Source organism: Euprymna scolopes, chromosome 17 (genome assembly GCF_053919585.1).
Source record: "Euprymna scolopes isolate OS-2025 chromosome 17, ASM5391958v1, whole genome shotgun sequence".
NCBI classification, from domain to species: domain Eukaryota; kingdom Metazoa; phylum Mollusca; class Cephalopoda; order Sepiida; family Sepiolidae; genus Euprymna; species Euprymna scolopes.
Genome location: NC_136498.1, coordinates 119,506,553 through 119,528,975, shown reverse-complemented (window position 1 = coordinate 119,528,975; position 22,423 = coordinate 119,506,553).

Genomic DNA, 22,423 nt, shown 5'->3' with positions numbered 1-22,423 from the left:
ATCAGATGAGTCTAAGTTGCCAGTGGGAGTAGATAGCCAAGCAAGACTGAGTTAACAGGTTTGTACCATAGCCGATGGATCTTCACTACATAAATATCCATGCACGTGACACATGATTGAATTTTGAGTGAAATGCAAATATGTGTAAGTTAAATGATGGATTTGAATTTTTTCAGCCGGAGTGGAATTTTTAAAAACGGAAAAATATTAGTGATATTCTGCATCATGAAAATGTATATATTCTCGAAAGGAACAGAAAACAATTGTTTGTAAATTAAAAGTATTTTTGAAAAATTATGGTTTATGTTGCTAAAGTAACAGCTCTAGTCGTATACTATTGAGCTACTAAAGGAATTTATGTAATGTGTGTGTGTGTGTGTGTGTGTGTGTGTGTGTGTGTGTGTGTGTGTTCTCAAAACCTAACGAAAATTGAAAAACTCAATCGTTCCTGATGCAGATCTCATAAAAACTAGGTTCTTCTTTGTTAATAGAGCAAAATTCGGAAATCAAAATATTGAATTTCAAGTAGAACCAATGTTATCTACTAGTGATGGGACGATTCCAATGCAATGACTAATCCCGATTTCGATTCTTTATAAATCTCTAAATATTTAACCATAAAAGTGTCATTTTTTCCTGATTACCATAAAAAACACATGTTAAATGTGAATATATTTTCTCAAACGTAAAAACACACTTGTGACAAGGTGATCTAACGATTTTAGTCTTACTGGAAGCTTAAATCAATAAAAATTTATTATCTTATCATTATTATCACAAGCAGTGGAAGATGTTTCTTAAACCAAAATCAAATAAAAAAAGATAATTTAAGGAATCGGTTTTAGCATCGGAAAATAGGTTCAAATTTTTCCGATTCCGATACCCCAAAAAGCCCCAATTTTTCCGATTTCCGATTCCGATTCCGATTAATCGTCTCAACACTAGTACTTACTTAATACCAATGGCACAGTAATGAACATATCCAAAAATTATGAAAAATGATGAGGTAGAAAATTATTTATTAATGAATACAGTTTTCGAAGACAATTAGCCAACATTGAGTTTTGCTAAATTGGCTTAAGATTGCACAAAATTATTACCTCCCTTGTTATGAGTCGAACTCTCTGGTTTCTTTTTTTTTTTTTAGCAAAACCTAATATCCTCAATTTGTTTTTTTACTTGGGAGTCATCACGTATTAAGGCCCGAAGGCCACTCGAGGATAAGGGTTAATGTATGTAAGGTGATAGTGTAGTAATCACTTACGGTGCAAATTGATTAGAATTTGATTATTTATGAGAACAGCTTAACAGGAACTTGTTTACATAAGATTTGAAGGCTACCATGTTGTATTCAACTGGGAAGCAGGCCAGCGGAACAGTGTTTCAAAGTCTGGAAGTTCTGGGAAAGAAGCTTTGTTCATGGAATATGTGTTTACATTTAGGCACAGATAGAGAATGGGGAAAATCATATATAGTGGTTGTAGCTAGTTGAATGTTTTTCGTGAAAGTTTGACAAGTGGGGACCATAGATTGCTGATTGGCATGTAAATAGTGATAGATCAGAGACAGGCTCGCAATATCTCTTTTGTGGAAAAGAGGTTGCAGGGAAGATAAAAGGGTATCACCTACTAGGTTTCGAAGCTGGTTTTGAACTTTATTAAGGGTTGGATAGGACGTGCCAGACAGCTCCTGCCAAGACGTGGCAAGAGTATTTTCATTAATAATTTATTTGCTTATCATTTATCATAATTTTGGGGGTTCGCTGGCTAGGCTGGCTCAGGATAGGCAGAGGTGGAGGGGCTTTGTTGCTTTCCAACACATCGCTGGGTGTAATGATGATAATGATCATCATCATTACTGTGGCACGAATATTAAGTAGATACCATTTGTTTTACTTGAAATCATGTATTTCAATTTTTTAATTTCGCCCTAACAATGAAGAAGCCTAAAAATTTAATAGTCATAGGTTAAGCTGCCTAAACAAATATTATCTTTAGTTGGGTGTGAAATAGGGGGAATATTTATAGGCTAACTTTGAAATAGAATACTTATATCGATATAAAAGATTAAGAAATAATAAATAGATGATTCATTTTGAGAAAAAAAAAAATTATCCTGAATGTGTTACATTTTATTTAAATGTAAACCTTATAATAAACTAGCAGAGAGACCCGACGTTGCCCGAGATTGAATGATGATCAACGAATGTTTCACACTCCCATATATTTATTGTCATCAGAATTGGTGAAATCGCCCATTTTTCAATCAAATCGATTAATTGCCTGCTGTAGTTGGGAGCCCAATGCGGTACACTGACAGGAAGCTTCACATGCCTCTCGAAGTGACAAAGTTCACAATACATTGTAGTCTATATTGCACTGCAGAGAACGTACTGTTGATTTTATAAAATCATTTTTTTATATAATGGCTTGAATTAAAGTTTAAGATGCAAAAGTCAAATATCATGCTTCAATCATGCTCTAAACAGAAACATTTGTTTTGAACGTGCTCCTATCATATAAAGAAATCTACTGTTGATTTTTATATGTCAGCCCTTTCGGCTTGTGTGGTAATAAAACTTCTCAGATGCACTTGTGATGTTAGGCTGTATAATATGTTAACTTTGGTCAAAATCGCCTGTTCATTTTTTTTATCGGATTATTTCGATTATAGATTATCGATACTTATCAAAGACATTCCAGTACAAAACTTATCTAAGAACACTGCCAAGCAAAGCACATAGAGTACTTTCGTGTGAAATTTCATAAAAATCAATCCAGTCGTTTTCGAGTCCATAGGGAACGAAGTCACACACACACACACACACACACACACACACACACACACACACACAGTTCCTTTAATATTAATATTAGTAGAGAAGGAATTAAAATTTAAAAAAATATATTTTAAAGGGAGATAATTTACGATAACAATGAAAGTTATCTCCCTTTAAATTATAAGTTTACTAAATAACTACTACTAGCTGGTTTACCCGATAATAAAGTACACTTAAATGTGATATTTTAATTTATCCAGATTTCGTATATATTATTATAGAGTCGTGCCTTTAAAAGTAAAAAAAAAAAAGTATTTTGGCGCCACCAGCTAGAATCAAAACCAAAAACAAAACTTTAACATTCAAAGCTGGTGACGTTTCCACTGTACCAACGTAACAGTAACACGCATATGAACTGATTAAAAATAACTAAGATTAATGTACAAAATGTATGACGATTTTTTTTCAATTTTGCATAAGTGAATCATATTTCTCAAACATCCAGATTAAGGATTTGCGGAAATATAATTTGATTTGCATAAGTGAATTTTATTTCTGAAACATCCAGATAAAAGATTTGTTGAAATATGAAATGATTTGCATAAGTGAATCATATTTCTGAAACACCGGATTAAGGATCTGCAGAAAATATGAGTTGTTTTGCATAAGTGAATTTTGACATTTTTACAACATCCAGATAAAGAATTTGTGGAAATATGGCTTAGTTTGGATAAGTGAATTATATTTCTGAAACATCCAAACTAAAGTTTTGTGGTAAACTTGATTTGCATAAGTGAATTTTATTTCTGAACATCCAGATTAAGGCTTTGTGGAAATAAAATTTGATTTCCATTAGTGATTTTTATCTCTGAAACATCCAGATAAAAGATTTGGGGAAGTATGGCTAAGTGAATTTTATTTCTTAATCATCCTGATTAAGGTTTTGTGGTAAACTTGATTTGTATAAATGAATCTTATTCCTAAAACATCCAGGTGTATCAATAGTGTGGAATCAACTTGCTTGTGTTCAAGTTTTTTTTTTTTTTTTTACACAGTGATCACCACTTATCAAGGCCCGGAAGCCACTTAGGGATAAGGGTTATTGCAAGTACATTACGTTAGTGTGGAGATTTGATGAAGTGTTTACTTAAGGGGGCGGTTCATTAGGAATTTGTTAACATTGGACTTGAAGACATCCAAGTTGTAGTCCGGTGGGAAGCAGGCAGATGGAACAGAGTTCCACAGGCGTGCAGTTCTAAGAAAGTTAAGTGTAGAGAGGTTTCAAACTTGTTGACTTTGATTCAAAGTTGCAGTTGTAAAATACACAGACCTGAGGCAGGCGAGTGTATTTTGAATGCGAACTGGTTAACGGGATTTTACCACTCTCCACATACACCTTAAAATAAATAGGCAACAAATGCGTTTCTGGTCAGTTAGTCAGGGGAATCGCAGTTAGGTAGTCAAAGACTTCTTTAGTCAGAATGAGAGAATCTGGATTCAAGACGAGAAAACGAAAAAAGAAGAAAGAGGCTGGAATTGATTCAGCAACGCAGACGATTTCCAGGGAACGTACAAAATCCAAAATAAAAACTGTTTCCACAAATATTACGATAATATTCCTAGTCGTGTTTTTTGAGAGCATGCATGAATCTTTGTGAGGGGCATCAACCAATGAAGGAGAAAAAGTTACATGTCCTAAGATCTCCCTATATGTGTGAGAGAGAGAGAGAGAGAGAGACACACACACACACACACACACACACACACACACACATGGCATAATCACGTTGGCACACCGGTTTCCATCAGATCACCGAAGTTAATCAACCTTGAGCCTGATCATTACCAAAATTTGGGAATTCCAGGCACTGTATGTAGGAGGACGTCAGCATCTCACTGCAAGAGTTACAAATAAAAAGAGTGTGTGTGCATGAGACGGCACTAACCCCATTCAGGTTTAACCAGTTTCCTCCGAAGAAAGTTCCATAAGAGTATGAAATTCACAAGCGGTCCCCAGTCGCTTGCATATCCTCGTTAGATACGCCTTCAGCCTCGATGTTGTCTCTCTCTACACATCAGTACCTGCACACCTAGCTGTCGACCTAATCACAGAATACATCTCCTACAATAATCTTTACTACTTTAACCTCACCACCACTGACATACACCAACTTTTAAACATAATAATAGACAACACACGCTTTCAATACAAACAAAAAATATATAAGTAGATATATCCCATGAGATTCAGCCTATCTGGACTTCTTGGCCATAGCATATATGAATAGACTAGAACAAGACACACTACATAATTACCAATCCGACATCTTCTTTACAAGATATGTGGATGATATTCTCAACCTGACATCAGCTTGCAGAGAAGCTAATAAAATATTTATTAACTTTCAAAATGCAGACCCACATATTAGATTTACCATAGAAGATTCGGACACATCCGGACACCTATCACTACTTGATTTTACACTCTACATCACAGAAACAGGTCAAATAAACACCAATTTCTATAGGAAACCTGCCTGTCGGGTCATTTTCATAAACTACTAGTTGGCACTCCCTACCCATGCAAAAATAGGCTACGCTACAAATGAAACAAACCACATTTGTTGCAGATGCACAAATGAAATAGACATGATCACCTCCATTAGAAAATTTCGACAAGTCCTTAAACAGAATGGATAACCCACAACAAACCTTACAGCACATTAGAACATCTAACACTAAACACCCCCACACACTATCTAACACATGTTTTCTCAAAACACCACATTTCAATGATAGCCATATGCAAGGACATTCGCAAATAACAATCAGACATACAATATACACACCCCGGTATAACATTAAGACAACACCTATCTAAAACCAAAACTACATCTAAGAAAAAATCATGTTCATTATCTAACTGCCCCATAAAAAAACACAGGACTGTGTGAATGCATATATTCAGTGTATCAAATCCAATATAACATATGCAATAAGTCTTACATTGGAAGTACAATCAGGCCGTTGCATATCCAAATCAAGGAACACATTATCACCAAGACCTCGTCTTTTTATAAACATATCTCACATACATAACCCCAATAAAAATATACTTGTTAAAATACTAACAACCGAGAGAGACCAAGGAAATCTGAGATTGAAAGAATCAGTGTTGATAGAAAAATGAAAACCAAAAATTAATAATAAAACAGAAATAACCAACATCTTCCTCGTAAAGACACAAGTCGATTAATTATTTCTCTTGGACAGAGTTATAGAGTTATTTCCTTTAGATTAGAATATTAAAAAAAAATCACGGAATTACCTCCCCTCAAAAACTAACGTAATTTTAGAAACATTCAAAATAGCGTTTCAAAACAAAATAAAATATAACGGCCAATTTAAATCAAACAGAAAACAACAACATAGAGAGTTGATCTACATTTCTTACCTCTTGAAAATGGAAGATGCCCCCGAAAATATTTGAGGAAACATACCATTATAGTCAGGTAAATAAATACTTATTGAAAATTATTGAACCCTTTGAATTACTTATCATTATTTATTTATTTATCTGTTTTCAATGACTGAATAATTCCTGCATTGACAAGCCTTCAAACACACCTTTTTATCCGATAAACAATGCTTCAAGCAAACTACAACATACTTCTTATATATAGAAAGGAACTCTGCCTTTTGGATCATTTTGGACCATTTGGAATTTACCCATTGGATTGGAAATTTTTAATTCGACCGTTTTGGATTTTACCATTCTTGGATTTTTTACCCTTCACCGGACTATCCATTCATGTGAAATCTTTCTATCATTTTTCTTTTACCTCCTATTCCCCTTACCTCACCCTTTTTTTTAACCAAGTAAGATCTGTGACTTATTTGTAGTTTCATTAAATACTTTTATATGCAAAATCCGATCCCGCATTTTGCTAATTCCTGCCCTCTGATGAGAAGGAGAGTATTTCTTCGAAACTCCGCGGATTAAGGACTATCCACTTATCTTGTGCTTCCTGTTTTAAAATTAAATATGTTTTTAACTCTTTTTCAAGATGTCTTTTAACATGTTTTATTAATCATTTGTTCATATATATATATATATATATATATATATATATATATATATATATATATATATCGTCTGTTGAATGTAATTCAAAATGAAAATAATATGAGTTAATGAAAGCACACGATTTGTTTACATTAACTTGACTTGATGGCAGTGAAGAGAGAGAGTGGTCGGAATGTGTTGTGTTTGATGGTGTAGTGTAAGTGCGTTTGTTTGATACCTCTCCTCATTCTCTTCATCTTTGCTGTGCGTCTACTTTTATTTACATTTCATAAATCTGAATTTCATTGTTGTTCTTTTTTTTTTTTTGCACTTTAGGTCATTTTCCAGGACATCCAAACTCTCCATCGGAAATGTAGGTTGATTTCTTTGTTTGGATTGATGTCATTTTAGACAGCAATCAGCCTCGAATCTGGCATTGTTTGGCTGATGTAAATGCGTGTATGCACATATGTTGGGGACGCACCCCTATTACCAGGAATAATAAACTATTCCATGACATCACTTTCATCCATGACGTCACTTCTGGATAAGGAGAAGCGGTTTTCAAGAGATTCACAACTAGTCCTGCAAAGATATTGTTCAATTACCTCTTGTATGTATTTTTGTTGATATTTATTTGATTGTTACCATGTCTTTCTTGTCATTTATTCAAACAATAACACCACAACAGTATATATCCGATATTTTCTGGCGTCGCCCATCACAATCCAACACACCAACTATACTATGAAAAATGCTACAAAGTGTATATAAAAGCCGTGAGACTCAGAAGAAAGATCTGAGTGTCAGGCGATAGTTAACATGGGGAGGCCTGACTGACATCTGAATATGACTTTTTTTTTAAATTTCAGTTAACATAATATAACAAACAAAATACAGGTAAATAAATATGATTAGCACAACATACCCGAGAGAAGGAAATGGACCACAAAGGAAAGATTAGTAATTGAGTGCTGTTACAAAAGTAAGCTTCACACAAAGCTACTTGACACATATAAAACATCATCCCGAAATCATACCATCAATTTTCCAAACATCCTGTATTTATTCAGAGATTTTACAGTAATGACTAAAACAGAAATAATAACAAATAAATGTTACCAAAGGCAAGATAAGTTACTTTTCTACCTATCTGGATAAGTTTGTTTTATGTGTGTGTTTTAACATATTTTAAAGCTTTTATTTGGTTTAAAAAACAAGTAGTGCCAAGTTGGTAAGTTAAACTGACAACAATATGACCGATGCGGTCTCTGGAGTGTTGATAATGGCTTAAAACTCGAAAATTCATTGTGTGAATTTTTATCAATCTTTTATTTTCTTGTCATGATTTAAGTGATTATCAAGACTTCTCAGATTAATGTCTGATGTCAGCCATCTTGTTGTATTCTAACTTACCAACTCAGCACTACTTGTGTATCTGAATTTTGGAGATGAGAATTGGTTATTCGTATTATTTTGAATATTCAGATTACTGTTCTCATCTTGAGTTTTATTTTCAGAAAGTTTCGATCAAGGTAACCTCTGACCTTCTCCAGGTGTATCTTGTCGAACTTGGAAATGTTTCTGTCAAACTAGGGAACTTCCTGAGTTTGTTATATATTTATTTTTTAACTTTTTTTTTTGTTTTCTTTTGTATACACTACAAAATCCCCATTTATTCATATCTTAAAAAAAAAAAACGATTTCAGTAAAATGGCTGTAGTATCTGGTTCTAAGAATTATTTTTGCAAATCTGTACTCAAATAGGTTAATATGCATCCTGTATATTTGAACATGAGCTGGACTAAATCATTAGCCCCTATTAAATATAATTAATGAATTGACCTCATGTTCAACATCAACCAGAAGTTTTTAACTCTACAAATATGCCGCACATATGTTCAAGGCAATGGTCAGTTTAAACTCATGTACTAAATAGCCTGACAAACATTTGGCAGTGGACCTTGGGAACCTTTGAATAAATAGATCAATATCCAAATATTGACCTTGATCTCTGGGTCAATATTTGTACAAGTCTTCAAATAGCCGACTTGAGCCTTTCATTTAACTTACAAAGAAATGCTTATCCAAAGAATTCAAATGATACAAAAAGAAATTTGATATTAAAGTTCTGAATTTTTTAGATGACGGCTGATTGTTTTATTACTTTTATTGATCGGACTATTGTTCTCATATTGAGTGTTATTTGTTCAACGTTTTGATCGGATTGGCCTTCGAAAATCTTCAGGCATATTAGTTGTTGTTTGGAAAAGTTACTGGCTCTGTAGATATTTTTGTATTCTGGTAGTTAGTCTCCATTTTATGGCCACTGCTCTGTAATACAAATACATAACAATAACAATAAAATAGAGACTAACTCAAAGAATACGAAAATATCTATGAAGCCAGTAATTTTTCTTTTTTTTCTTTTCCAAACAACAAGCAACATGCCTGAGGATGGTCGAAGACCAAACCGACCAAAACAGAGCACAAATAACACTCAAGATGACAACAATAGTCCGATCAATACTATTATTATAAATAAAATTGGTTCACATTTTTTTCTCTTTTGATTTTGCCTTTTCATAATTTATTGTTGGATACAAAATTTCCAGATTGCGACTATGAAGGGAAAACTTTTTTTTTATTGATATTCATGATTAAAAAAAGTAGGCAAAAAAAAAAAAAAAAAAAGAAAAAAGGGAGGCCATCTGACCGGTTTCGCCCTCACTCTTCTTGGGGGATTTTTATTCATAATAAAAGTGAAAGAAACCTATGAGGAAAGCTATATGTTTAAAATAAAGTAACATTATAGTGTATTAATGGGGAAAAAATTAGACACTGTACATCTAAAAATTAAGCTACATGCTTATTTATTTGAAACTAGCAGGAGGGGGGGGCTGGCTTTGACAGGTTGTAAAATACGCTTAAATATGATATTTTAATTTGTCCAGATTTTGTATTATAGATTTGTGCTTTCAAAAGTAGAAATAAAAGTATTTGGGTGCCATCAGCTAAAATCATCATCATCATGCAGTCCGTCAATCGTGACGATGACTAGTTGGGGCCTCAGTGCTTTATCCTCAGTGTTGGCGTAATCTCACTCCATCACCACAGGACTTTCTACCTCGGCTCTAAACTTGCTTGCGCAGTTTAGGTGCAGTATCTGTTGCGCATCAGATACACACTCTCTGAACCTCCAATGCTCATGTTTAGTGGAGCGAACCCGCGACAACTGGCAGCAGAGGAGGCCGCACCTTCTGGCTGAAAGTAATCTCAGTGAGGTAAACAGTCACCCTATCGTGTCTGCCCTATGCCAAGTAGGATTTGAAGTCAGAGTTCCCATGTCTTAGCCTTTTGCTGTGATTAAGGCCCACAAGGCAATAGTGTTTGATTTTCGGGTTCGTTCCCCTAGTCTTCGCCCAACCAAGGGCACCCACAAGACAGTCGGGTAGGGGTTGGTAGTGTACCAGGGCATGCCCACACATCGGTGGGCCATAACGCACTACCTCTGAGGTCCCCTACTACTCCGAGATCTCCTACAAGTTTAGCCTACGGCCGCAAGGTACCCAGTTACCATGTGTGGCCAACGTGGAGGCACTGTAGGAGTCTTGATGATGGAGAGGCTATGTACTGGCAGGGAAGACTTATGCATAGCTGCTCCCTTTTCACCACGTGGTTAGCCAGCAGTGTTAGCTTTAAGCGAGAAGGCATGCAAGCATGAACTTAACACTAACTTATATACCTAACACACTAGACGCATCACATTCCCCTGCTGGATTAAGAATCCAAACGTACACATGCTAGAATCGAAACTGAAAGCAAAAATGCAGCATTCAAAGCTGGTGACGTTACCACTGTATCAACGTGACACGCATATGAACTGATTAAAAATTAAAAAAAAACTAAGATGAATGCACAAAATGTATAACGATTTTTTCAATTTTGATTCCTTAAAAACTATTTTAACCAGCTGAAGACCCATAAAAGAACGGTCCATAAAAAAATTCAGTCATTTGAGGCCGATAGCACTGCTCTGCGACTTTTAGTTTCAGAAGAGATAGAGTTTGAAAATATGGGGACAGACAGACATAGTGAGTTTTATAAATTAGATAAAATTTTAAAAAATTAGCAGTTTTTTCATTCAACTATTGACTGGAAAGTTAAAAATTACAAAAAGTTACTAAATTTCAAAATTATGGAATAAATTGCAGCTAATTACTGCAATTAATGCAAACGGAACTTGGAACAGAGTTTCTTTTGAAGAATTTCTGATCTGTAGAACACATTACCATGCAACTGCTTCCTTGCAAACTACAATATGGTCGTCTTCAAATCCTAGATCAACCAATACATTTCATAAACCATCCTCATAAATAATCCAAGTTTGTTCATTCCATTTATGACTAGCAGGGAGACCCGACGTTGCCCAGGATTGAATGATGATTCACGAATGTTTCAAACTATTATATTTTTATTGTCATCGAAATCAGTGAAATCGCCCAATTTTCAATACAATTGATTGACTGTCTGCTATAGTTGGGGGGCCCTTCATGGTGCTCCAGAAAGAAGCTTCACATACCTCTCTGCAGAGACTTAGTCCACAATGCATTATAGTCTACATTGCACTGTAGAGAACCTACTGTTAATTTTATAAAATTATTTTTATATATACTGGCTTCAATTAAAGTTTAAAATGAAAAAGTCAAGTATCATGCTTCAATTGTGCTTTATCAGAAACATTCATTTCGAATGTGCCCCTGTCATATCAAAGAACCTACTGCTGATTTTATATGTCGGGCTTTTCAGCTTGTGTGGTAATAAAACTTTGGTACACTGGTGATGTTAGGCTGTGTAAGGTGTTGAGTTTGGTCAAAATCGCTTGTTCTTTCTTTCATTGGATTTTTTCAATTATCGATTATTGATATTTATCAAAGACATTCACATACAAAACCTGTCTAAGAACACAGCCGGGCACATAAAGTACCTTTGTGTGAAATTTCATAAAAATCGGCCCAGCCATTTTCAAGTCCATAGGGAACGCACTCATACACACACATGGACACACACAGACATACACACAAAGTTCCTTTTATATAATAGTAGCGATAGAGATTTTCAATCCTCCCATAATATTCTTCATTATTCAACTGACAATCCAACAGTCACAATAACCCAATGTTCCTATTTACAATGCCTCCCCACGGGACAGAGTTAGACACCAGGGTCGTTTTTAATGTGGAGAAAAGGAATAAAAATAAAAATTGTCTCAGTCGTGAAGGATTTCTCTTCCACTGAGAGAGAACAAGAAATTGAAGTGCAGCATCTGAAGAACAGATACTACACTTTGAGTTATATATTTTTTATTCACTCTGAAAGTTTACAACCAAAACAGAAATAAACAAAAAATTAGGCACAAGGCCACTCAAAAATGATCATCCTCGTCACTGTCCGTTTGCTAGTCTATGTTTGATCCTAGTTAAAGTTCTCATTCACCAAAATACCTAAAGCACACCGGGGGTCGTCCTACCTAAGATTCCCAAATCATATCGTGTGTGTGTGTGTGTGTGTTTATATAAAACAATAAAATAACCCTAAACCTAACCCTAACCCTACCTAAGATTCCCAAATCATATCGTGTGTGTGTGTGTGTGTGTGTGTGTGTGTGTGTGTGTGTGTGTGTGTGTGTGTGTGTGTGCGTGTGTTTTTATATAAAACAATAAAATAAATTTGTAAACATAAAATTTTATAAAAAGTCGTTTGTTTAATTTTATTTCATTGGCTTGGGATGGGGGGGGGAGTGCCAAAAATATAATCAAGCTGGTAGTAAGCCCCTCTCAACCCTCTCTAGGTGGTACGAACGCTCACTGTTTTCCGGCTTGGTGTTGGCCGAAAACAAGCAGATACTACACTTTGATCTTGGCCCGAACGCCAAGAACGCCTGCTCTTATGATATTAAGAAATGTTAGAATCTTCGGATTTATACGATGATGATGATGATGATGATGATGATGATGATTAACACTTATCCTTGAGTGGCTTTTGACCTTAATAAACGATGACTCATTGCTTAAAAAAAAAGAATACTTTGCATATTTGGAGGTAGCTAGTGTCCCTTTATGTATGGATGTTCATCCGTCAGAACGACGATGACCATTTGACCATCCTGGAGAAATAATAGATGACATGTGCTGAAGTGTGAAGCAAGGGTTGCACAATCTCTAACCACTCCTCTCCTGAGTCGGCGCTGTTTGATTCCAATGGCAAGTACTGACCAGGCTCAATGGTGCTTAACCTCGATCATCTAACGGGAACTGATGTGTCAACATGATTATGCGGGATACATATAGCTTTAGAAACAATGGTTAATTTATGACCAGATAATCTTTGATAAATTTGGGGATGAATAAGGGAGTCTATCGATTCAAATTTTATTTCTTTTTAATGTCTTTCTATTATTTGCAAAATTTCAACGCACACAAAATCATGCTCATACCATAATCATCATCTTTGGTTCAACGTCTGTTTTACATGCTGGTATGTGTCAATTGGAATTTCATTTTTTTTTTTTTTCTATAAAGAAAACATGTACTGATCATTTATACAATTGTCTGGCAAGGCAAAATCAAATATCGAGTTTTTAGATGTCATTTTCAAAAATACATTCTATAAATAGTCCTGAGTTAACTTTATGCACTTTATGGCGAATATTCGATGGTATGGTCACGTTGAAAGAATTAATAAAGGTTCTTTGGTCAGTAGATGATGAACAGTTGAGGTTCACAGGAAGTGATAAGAATGAACTTGCAGGAAAGAGGGATAAATAAAAACCTGGTCAGAGATAGGTTGGTTTGTAAATCAATTTCTTAAAGCCATCCAATCAATGCATGCCAGTATGGTTAACCTGACAAGCAGCAAAGTCTCACCCCTACACAGTAGAGATTCCTAGATGCTGGAAAATCTGCTACTCTGATAATGTCTTTCCTGACTGTACTGAAATGCAGAAGTTCAAGTGTAATGTGAACAGACATCTCGCTGCTCAACTCCCTGCATAGTGTCCCTGAAGATTTAGTTCCAAATAGTAGCTCTGGGCCTTGTTTGGGGGTGAAATAACAGTTTAAAAAAAATGTATCATGAACGTTAAAATGATGATGATGATGATGTGTTACACTCGGATACTCTGTAATAAATTGTGCATTATCTGTAATTGTGTACAATTCTGGTTATTGCTGTTCTTCCTCTCTTGCTCAAACGATTCTAAATTGTTATTTACATGTGACTAATGAAACACAATAGAAAAAAAACAAAAAAAAAACTGTTAACTCCGACGCCATCTTGGAACGAATAAAGTTTCGTTAACAGCCCAAGTACGACCATGCGTTTTTATTTCATTATAATTTATTTAACACAAAAAAAAAGAAAAAAAAAAGAAAGAAAGAAAGCATCATAAAATTCAACTTGCTTGGTTATTGACCTGAATCTATCAACATCCGCTAGGAACTGCTGGCATTAAAGTACTTCGAAGATTACCAAGAAAGGATACCAAGTAAATTACTAGACTCTCTTGAACTGTATGAGGTTTGCTTTGGTGGTTTTCAATACATAAATGGTGCAAAGACAATTAGAATATTTAGGTGCTATATAAATTATTTATCAAGAAATTGAATGTAGTATTATTATTATTATTATTATTATTATTATTAGTAGTAGTAGTAGTAGTAATTACACAACAAGCAACAGCAATAACAATGTCTAAAATCATTTGATATTTGCTTCATTTAAATGCTTGCTACTGATTGAATCAAATACTTAATTTCGATTGGTTCCTTATATCAGGATTTAGCCAATCAGAAACACTCTCTCCTGCAGCCGAGCACCTGTTCAAGAATATTATGTAAAGAGTTGCATTTGTGCTTTACAAGTAATTAACCGGTGAAACGGCCAAGTTTTTAATGAACCTTTGTCATTCTGCACGCCATTAACACTTCTTTCTTGGTACGCAAACTAACCCCGTCTTCAGCCTCGAGTGTCAGCATATAGATTTAACTTACAAACATGGTAGCATATGGACTTACTTCATCATCATCATCATCATCATAATAATAATAATAATAATAATAATAATAAAATAATAATACAAAAACAGGCATGACCAAGTGGGGAGGACGGTACACTGGGAATTGTGCAAACGACTGCATCTTGAGTGTACAGACAAATGGTACAAGCATAAACCCGCAACAGCATTCGAAAACGAAAACCACAAAATCCTATGGGACATGGACATACAGACGGACAAACCCATCCAAGCAAGAAGACCAGATGTCGTAATGATTAACAAGAAAGAAAAATCCTGTCAAATCGTAGACTTTGCTGTCTCAGCTGACCACAGGGTGAGTATAAAAGAAAAGGGGAAACGAAACAAATACACAGAGCTAGCCAGAGAGTTAAAAGGGATTTGGATGATGAAGCAAATCAAAATAGTACCGATAATAGTAGGAGCACTAGGAAAAATTCTAAAAAAGACTGTCAGAAATTGGAATCAGAGGAATAACTGCAAAAGTACAACGACTAACAATAATGAAAACAACGGAAATATTAAGGAAACCCCTTGAATGCGGAGAATAATACAAGAAGACAATATAACGAATAAGCGTTACAGGGAATGAAGAACACAAAACTGCATGTCTACAAGTTCTACACCCCCATCATGCATCCTCCCATTGTTTCATCACCGTTCCCTCCAATAAAAAAGTGATACCAAAGAGCCGAGAAGGGTCAATAAGGACTGAAAGACCGAGGAGCGAGCACTAACCAGACCTCGGCTGGACAAGCACAAAGAGAACTGGGACCTTGGGGAGGCTGAGTGTCACTCAAATTCCAGTATAAACCAATGGCCACTACCAGCGAGAAATCAATGGTAAGCGGCTGTTGCGATGATGCAAATTCATTTGCAAATGCTATCGAAGGAGGTGGAGAGAGCTGGACGTCTGGGGAGACTTGTTGTCACTCAGCTTCCAGAGAACACCACAGGTTTCCAATCAGATCGTTTGTTGACTTGTGTAAAAGCTCCATGTGAGCCAATAATAATAATAATAATAATAATAATAATAATAATAATAATAATAATAATTCTGCTAGTCACAAGAACTAATTCGATACTCCTACCTGCATATGTCTGAGTTTTTAAACGCTTTTAAAAAATAATTGATACAAAAATATGTCCATCCATTATTTCTTTTTCATAAAACTTTTTTTTTTTTTTTTGGATGCTGCAGAATAAGCTCTATCATGATTGAATTTCCGCCTCCTCCCTGCCACAGACCTCTTGTCTCTAATTACTTTGCCAAGTTGATTGATTGATCTGGGAATCCTGAAACACATTTGTTCAGTGGTTTACCTCTTTTGCTACACCCTTCCACCATTTCTTCTAGACATCCCTTGCTTACTCTGAGTGCTGATCCCTTTGTTTTCTGGATGTGAGTTTTGTCTTTACTAAAAGATTGTTTATCCTAATATGATCTGATACATTGGGAGGTGATAGTGGCTAAGTGGTTAACAACACGGACTGACAATCTAGGTCAAGGTCAAGGTCAAAATCAAATCCAGTTTGTTCAACAGAAACACTTTCAATAAGTATTTTGTCAACCTTCAAGTGGTCCTTCATGTAAGTATCTGATGTCTTCCTAGAAAGAATTCTGTTGCAATATTTTTGACTCATAATGGGTTATGATCCCTCACAGTTGAGAGATTCTATTTATAAACGCTGCTGCTAGAAACTGATGAATCAAATTAATTCACATTCAACCAATCAGAAAGCAGAATTGTTCAATAAAAATTAAACCTTTTTGGCAACGTTGCATATGTTTTCTTTGTTCCAACACGAGAATGATATTTTGCTCTTTGGCTGCAAAATTATGAAGTCCAGAACTTGTACTGAGAATTCGTCATCACCAGGACTTGTATTGAATAACCACCGGAAACTGTCCTGAAACTAAACATGGCTTCCAACTCAAGAGGTTATGGACCTGGCGTGAGACTTTACTTCAATGGATCAAAATCAAAATTCAAATAGCAGGGAAATAAATGGCAACAAAATGAATGACTCAACACATTGCATTCATTAAGATAAAGTATCATCATTTACTTTCCCTATCAATGCTGGTATTCCTCGAGGCTCTATTCTGTGTCCAACACTGTTTCTTCTCTTTGTAAATGACCTTTCAGAGAATATTATTCATAAAATTAACATTTATGCTATGACCTGTGTAAGGTATGTGTTCTTAGCTTGATATCTGCAACGTTAATAAAGAAAAGGAAACATTCAAGGGAGAGAAGAATATGCAAACAAGTGGTGAAGCATGCATAGTCCCCCTTGAGTGCACAGGGAACGAGGCATAAAAAAAAAATGACTAAGTTTAGCATTCCACCCCCACACCCCATTTAGTCTCAAAAGTCCCAGGGGACATTAAATCCTGGTGAAAATGAACAAACGGTACAGTTTTAGGCCTTAACACATGTAAATTTGAGTTCTGCACCATGTAAAAAAAGAAATGACTAAGTTCATCATTGTCCCCCCCCCCCCATTTAGAAAAGAATATGAAAACCCCCCAAAAAACTCCAACTTATCATGACAGCATCTCTTGCCAGCATTTATTGGCAACTCATTGCCAGCAAACAAACGAACACGTGGACCAATATTTCTAAGACATGACCGGGCTAGGTGCTCCACCAGAAATTCAGTATGTAAAAACTATAAGAAGAAGGGATATTTTGCACATATCTGCAAATCTCCAACCCTTAACCCTTATCCCTGAGTGGCTTTTGGGCCTTGATAAGTGGTGACCACCGTGTAAAAAAACAAAAGAAAAACAAAAAAAAAAAACAGCAGATGCTATAAATGATGGTGAGTCTCTTTTGGCTTCATCAGTTCCTTCTTTAAATTTTTTTAAAGTCTATCTCATTTGTCCTTTCCGGGAAAAATCAAAGATGAACCTATAAGGATTATCATTGATACTGGGAGCTCTGAAAATTTTATCCATCCTGAGAAAATTAAGATACTCAGGTTAGCAGTCTTGCCAAGTTCTGAGAGAATTTTGATGACCAGCAGTTCCCATTCGTCTTCCACTCTTGGACATTGTGTTGTATCTCTGAGTCTGAATGGATGGGAGTACATTGATGTCAAGCTATCGATTATGGCTGACTTTTGCAGTGACATTATTCTCAAGCATAAATTTCTAAACCAACGTTTTTTGCTAGAAATACCTTTTAGAGAACCCCTTTCACTATTTGTGAACTGATCGCCATTAAAAATGTCTCTAACTCCTCTCTCTTTACAAACCTAACCCCAGTCTGTCGCCCAATAGCAGTTAAATATAAAAGACATATTTACTCGATGCTGAATTTATTAAATCAGAAATAACCTGTATGCTAAAGGAAGGTATTATAGAGCTCTCTCAATCTTCATGGTGTGTCCAAACGCTTATAGTGTCTTCTGAGAATCGCAAGAAGAGACTTGTTGATTACTCTCAAATGATAAACTGGTTCACTCTCCTAGTATAACCCTATATTCCTCCAGGCCACATCCATTGGATCCTGGTTCACGGGAGCATACTTGTGATGTACCCTAGCTGTGTACGTCGATCCCGGCTCACAGGATCTTAGATGCAACCCAGCAGGGCTAAATTTTTAACTGTCTAGTAGTGGGTGACCTCACAGGAAAATACCGCTCTGCTGCTCAGGGCACGCGAAACGTGCATGACCCTAAGTCTATGTGGCAACTCTTATTTTTTGGCCGTTTTTCGTCAGATGCTGGGGTTGGATTCATCTTTTGTAGATGCTCTGATGAATGGCTTGTGTGCTGCCCTTCTCAGCTGCAATTTGGCGTTTGTGCTGTAACAAAACGTGTTTCAATTCAACAGTTCAAAGAAATAACTCAGAGCATTTCTTGTGAACAAAAATAATTATTTAAAAAAAAAGCTTCATGGTAAACTTTGTACAGGGAAAGCTAAGTTCTTTGAGTTCTCAATGACTTTCTGGTGTAGGCTGTACAACTTAAGTTCGTTTAAACAATTTCCCAGCTAGGAACAAGAGCTTTTCAACTTAGTTTTTCTGGGGGTTGGCCAGAGTGGTGCGTTCTGTCTAACGCCAGTCAGCTAAAGACTCCTATTTCTAAAAACAAAATCGACTCCTTCCCCCTCTATCACTTGTAGATTACTCTTTCTTTTCTCTTTCCCATTATTTTATATTCTTTTCTTTTCTTATGAATCTCTTCTTTCTCTTTCCTAACCATATCTCTCTTTAATCCTCCTTTTCCCTTTTTCTTTCTTCCTCTTCAACACAAATTACTTTTCCCCTCAAAGAAACTGTATTATCTGTCCAAACTAACTTATCAGCTAACTTTCTCATTTTCCAAGTTTCGTTTCCATGCTCACTTGGTGGTCTGATACTTAACTAGACCAGGTGACTTTAGGACAATCTTTTCCAGATAACAGAGCAGACCTCTCGTCGCCATGTCAACTTCACTTCTCTTTTCTGTTCATCATATTAGCAATAAACATATTCCAGACTTTTGACAAAAATGATAAATTTCCATACCCATGTTGAACACCCCACCCAACACTTAGCCTGTAGCAGAGTGAATTGGTATTGCCCGGGCAGGTAACATCATTACACTAGATGCTTATCCTCGTTCTCAAATGGAGAACATGATAAATGAGATTTCCACTTACCAAATCTTGATCTAACCAGTGCTTATCATCAAGTTGCCATCAAACCGGAAGAACAAAATTACACAGCATTTGAAGCTTTTGGATCCCTCTACCAGTTTTGTCGAATTCTGTTTGGAGTAACCAATGGAATAGCAAGCTTCCAACGAGTCCTTGATGATATCATCAAACGAAAAGACCTCTGAGAAATCTTCACCTACATCGACAATGTTATAGTTTGTGGAGAAAATCAGGCTAAGCATGATACTAATTTAAAAAGTTTTATGAAGGCTGCGGCAAAGTATGGACTAACACTGAATGAAAGCAAGTGTCACTACTCTCTTGTTTCTGTAGACTTACTTGGGTAGACTATAAGTAAAAGTTCAATAAAACCAGACTCTGACAGACTCAAAAGATTGATGGACTTGCCCGACCCTCAAGACCTTCCTTCTCTTCGTCGAGCTATGGAAATGTTTTCTGACTATTTAAAGTGGATATCTAACTTCTCTGAGAAAGTACATCCCCTAAACCAAAATTACCAAGTTTCCCCTCACTAAGGAACAAACCGATCCCTTTAAGGACCTGAAGAAAGAAATTGCTAAAGCATCTCTAGTAGCCATAGACTCTTCTCTCCCTCTTGAGGTTAAAAGTGATGCTAATCCAGAACTGTCAGCCAGTGGCCTTCTTTTCAAGAACTTTAATATCCACCGAGCAAAAGCAGTCTACAGTTGAAAAGAAAGCCTATACAATTGTAGAGGCGATCCGAAAATGGCGACATTTGCTGCTCGGGAAATATTTTAAGTTGATCACTGACTAAAAATCTGTCTCTTTTATATTCGACCTCAAAGGAAAAAGTAAAATAAAAAAATGAGAAGATTACGAGATGGAAGCTAAAGTTTGCCTGTTTTATCTATGATATTGTCTATCTCCCAGGGAAACAAAATGTTGCTGCAGACGCCTTGTTTCGAATTTGTTCTTCTGCTGCCTCTGCTGACAAAAATTACACTTCTTGCACACAGACTTATGCCATCCTGGGGTAAACTTGGATGCTACATTTTGTCAGAACCAAAAATCTGCCATACTCTGTAGAAGATGTGAGAGCAATTACGAAGGCCTGCTGGGTCTATTCCGAAGTAAAACCCAGGTTCTTTAAGGTGGCAGCTCAGATTCTCATAAAAGCAAGTCAGCCATTCGAAAGAATACGTGTGTAATTCAAAGGACCATTATCCTCAAATTCTCGCAACTGATACATACTGACTGATGTTAACAAATATTCTTGTTTTCTTTTGCTTTCTCCTGTGCCGATGTTTCAGCTGCAACAATGCGGAAACACCTAATTAACTTATTCTCCATATTTGGAAATCCCTCTTTTGCACATTCTGATCATGAAACAGCTTTCATGTCGGACGAAATAAAAGAATTCTTCCTTTCTTGAGGTATTTCTACTAGTGAAACGACTGCCTACAATCCTCAAGGTAATGGACAAGCTGAAAGATATAATGGTATCATCTGGCAAACAGTGAACCTGGTTCTATGGTTGAGAAACCTGCAGATTACAACTTGTGAAAGAGTATGTAGCCCTCTATTGCATTCGCTCATTGCTTTTCACCTCCACTAATTGTACGAACGTCTCTTCAATTTCCAAAGTAAATCGGCCACTGGAGATTCCATGCCCACCTGGCTAACAAATACTAAGTGTCCTTTTAAAGGGATATGTATGCAGAAGCAAATATGAGCCTCTATTTGAGACCATAAACCTACTTGTAGTCAATCTTAACTATGCTCATGTTCGTTTCAATAATGGACGAGAGACAACAGTGTACCTACACCACTTATCTTAATTGGGTAATAGGACGAGCAGTTTGTAGGCAGAACTAGATCCTGTGTCGGAGAACCAACAGCTACAGAATGCACTTCTGCAGTCCAACAATTCAGATCCTCTGCCAAGCACACTCAAAAACTCCATCATCGAGAATTCGACTCCTACTCCTCCCCACTCAGATGATCAACAGAGGACGATGAGGTGCTGAATTTTCAACGCTCTACTAGAGTTTTCAGTAAAATAAAACTTCTTTCAAGCATCTTTTTTTTTTTACAAGGTGGATACCACTTATCAAGGCCCGGAAGCCACTCGTGGATAAAGGTTACTGTGTGTACAGTACATTAGTTTTGGAGATTTGATAGAGTGTCTTACTTAAAGGGGCCTTTCATCAGGAATTTGTTTACATTGGACTTGAAGACATCCAGGTTGTAGTCAGGTGGAAAACAGTCAAACGGAACAGAGTTCCACAGGCGTGCACTTCTAAGAAAGAAGCTTTGTTCATGGAATCTTCGTCTTGGTTTTGGTGCAGATAAAGAGTGGGGAAAATTTTTGATAGTGGTTTCGGCTAGACGGGTGTTTTTCGTGAAGGATTGGCGAGGGGGGACCAGAGATTGGAGCTCAGACGAGCACTTGCCATAGAAGTAACGATAAAACAAAGACAGGCTCGCAACGTTTCTCCTGTGGGAGAGAGGTTGCAAGGAAGAGAAAAGGGCATCCCCCACTAAGCCACAAAGCCTATTTTGTATTTGTCAAGGCAGGATAGGCTGCTTTTAGCAGCTCCTGCCCAGATATGGCAGCAGTATTCCATCCTTGGATGTACTTGGCTTTTATATAGATAGAGAATTGCATCAGCAGTGAGATATCTTCTGGAGTGGTAGAAGGATCCCACCATCTTTCCAGCGACCTTGGCAACAGACTTGATGACATCTTTAAACTTTGGCTTTTTCATTTCAGTTGGTTTCCAAAAAGAACTCATCTTCCTACCACAACCAAAAAAAAAAACTTTCCCTTCTTCCTTCGTGTATCTAGCATCAGACAGAATTACAATGAAC